Source organism: Ceratina calcarata, unplaced genomic scaffold (genome assembly GCF_001652005.2).
Source record: "Ceratina calcarata isolate Rehan_Ccalc_2016 unplaced genomic scaffold, ASM165200v1 scaffold294.2, whole genome shotgun sequence".
Classification (NCBI taxonomy): domain Eukaryota; kingdom Metazoa; phylum Arthropoda; class Insecta; order Hymenoptera; family Apidae; genus Ceratina; species Ceratina calcarata.
In genome coordinates this window covers 462,253-464,851 of record NW_017151812.1, presented here as the reverse complement: position 1 = coordinate 464,851, position 2,599 = coordinate 462,253, and the positions used below count along the sequence as shown (strand labels likewise).

The window sequence follows — 2,599 nt, the reverse complement described above, 5'->3', positions numbered from 1 at the left end:
ATACTTTGATAAATGCATAAAAGCTGCAGTCTATTAATTAACAAAATTCTAATAAACGGACCAAACATTAATTGATGTTCTCCAATTGAATTAATATTTATTAATTTATCTGCAATCCTTCTCTCTCTCTCTCTCTTTCTCTCTAAGTTTTTCACATATCCACCACACGAGAAGATTGGTCGATCTGAATCTACCTTTACCATGACTCAACCTCAATTAAACGTAGTATAACAATGACAAAGCATTTAACAGAAGAGGCATAAAATGAATTGTGTTTCTCGGCTATTAATTATGGACATTAATTCCTCAGAGGCTCGGATGAATATGTCAGGGTGAAGTGTAATCGTTTCTCTCATTTCTATTCTCTGTTTTAATTATTTAAATTATTTACATTGGTATTTAATTGTTCTTTCCATGAATTATTATTATTATTATTATTATTATTATTATTATTGTTATTATATATTAAATAAGAATATTCTCTGAACATGCTCTACGTTCTGCTATTTATATTTATGCAGCTCTGCCCACTATATCCATTTTGTTACATACTCAGTTTTGCTACAAATGCATAAAATCCGCAGACTAGTAATAAACGATCTGTTTGTGTCGTTCTGTTAACTCAGGTAAAATTAAAGATTGAAAAAGTAGTCATGATTCGATTCTCGATGCGGGCATGCATACATGTATATATTTACCTCAGCGTTTTATTCCTTTCGCTGGTCACCGGTGCTGCTGGTTTATCCTTTCTCCGACCGTTTTTGGAGAACGTTCAAAAGAGCCCTCCAAATCGGACGCTGGACTGTTACTGACTGTGTAATGTGCAACGCACGGAGGAACGGCCAAGCCGAGCGAAGCCAGGCCTCTCCAACAGGCCTCCTCCGTGACAGCAAGCAGAGATGATCTCATCGTTTTTCTCTCTTCCGACACCCCCATTTGATCTTTCTACCATATGCACCGTTTCTCGGCTCTCTGCTCGGCTTTTACGACCAAGTCCATCCGCGATCGGTTACGTAACGCAGTGCGTAACCAGTTGTTACGCTTCTCCGACTTTTTATTTCCAACAATCTTTGTACCGTACGATATTAATCGAGATGTATTGCTCGTGTGCTCCCTCGGACTTCGCGCGCATCCGTAGCGGTTTTCATCGCTATTTCTAACACTTCCGATTGTTTGTAATATAGGAAAAGTTAAGTGCAACAAATATGCTTCTAATTTTACGCTGCCGCTTGAAAGCACTGACTTCCCTCTGCGGTGCATATTTCTAAAAAATTGCGACAGAAACTGGGATATTTATTTTAATAAAAATGTTTGTATCACAAAATTGGAATAAACCTAAGCTTGTATGAACTTCTTTTATCTACTTGACCTCATCAACACGTAACGTTGAGTAATAAGTTTGGTCCTGACCTTTCTGGACACCTTATAATATCTAAAGGAAATTATATTGCACGTTCTGAATGTAAACTGAAGCAAGTCTATTGCATTTACTTTCATTCATCACTATGTGCGCTTCTTAAATAAAATTTGATCGTGTATTTACATAATTTTATTTACCAAAAATACACAATATTCAAAAGGCAATTCAAGCTTTCCTTTACGATTATGTTTAATATAAAACGGTCGATTTTATTCTAAAAGGAAAGAATATTTTCTGTTCAACATCTCCTCTACGACCTATTTTCAATTCCTCAGAAATAAAAAACTGTACCAAAAACAATATAACAGAATACTGGATTCCTTTTAATTCATTTCGGATCGAATTGTTCAATATAGAACAATTAGATGATCAGGAGCAAGTACAAAAATGGTAAGCAGTTACGTATGCTGATACACCTATCTTAATTAGAAAGAAACGAAGGTAATTACAATATTGCATGAATTATCAGTAGTCTCTTCGATTATCAGTATTACGAGGTTCTCGTACGGCAACTAAGTCTCTATACAAGTAAAAGAAAATTATTTGAAAGGAAACAAACTACACGAATTATGCTATGCGGATTAAGGATGTATTGACTATACAGTCAATCCCAAAATTTTATGTACCTTAGAAAAACGAATTTCCTATAATTAAAAAGAAATCAGACGTCGGAAGAACAATGCTAATAATAAATAGCTACGTGCTAAAAAGTATAAAAGGAAATATCCAGTTAAGTATTGATGCTGATGAAAAATTTTTTTTCAAAGTTGCGAAAAATGATTCAAATAAAAGTTGTTTTCCTCCTAACTTCGATATTTAACGAGTTACGTATGATTATTTGGCATTTTATTGATGCTGACAAAATCCGACCATCCCAGCGTCGAAACAACGAACTTTTGGAAAAAAATTTCGTTTCTCCTCAATAACTCCTAAACCGTTGAATCTACGTGAAAATTGCATAGAAGCTTTCTTGTAGAGGACGACGAGATCTACAATTTCTGTATAAAAGTTTGTCGCTAGCATTAATAGTTTACGAGTTATTGACGAAAAACGAAAAAACAGTTTTTTGCAAATTACTCGTAAACTATTGACACTAGCGAAAACTTTTTATACAGAAACTGTAGATCTCGTCGTCCTCTACAAGAAAGGTCTGATGCAATTTTTCCGTATGTCCAACGG

The 2,599-nt window shown here is 34.7% G+C and overlaps 1 protein-coding gene across 1 annotated transcript in view; it reads right to left on the bottom strand.

Annotated features, from left to right (window-relative positions):
- SPARC (secreted protein, acidic, cysteine-rich) overlaps window positions 1-863 on the bottom strand; it is a 7,053-nt gene extending 6,190 nt beyond the window's left edge. The window contains exon 1 of the mRNA XM_018022858.2: window positions 699-863. The gene's annotated coding sequence lies outside the window, so the exon portion shown is untranslated. The remainder of the gene's footprint in view (window positions 1-698) is intronic.
- Window positions 864-2,599: the final 1,736 nt, after the last annotated feature.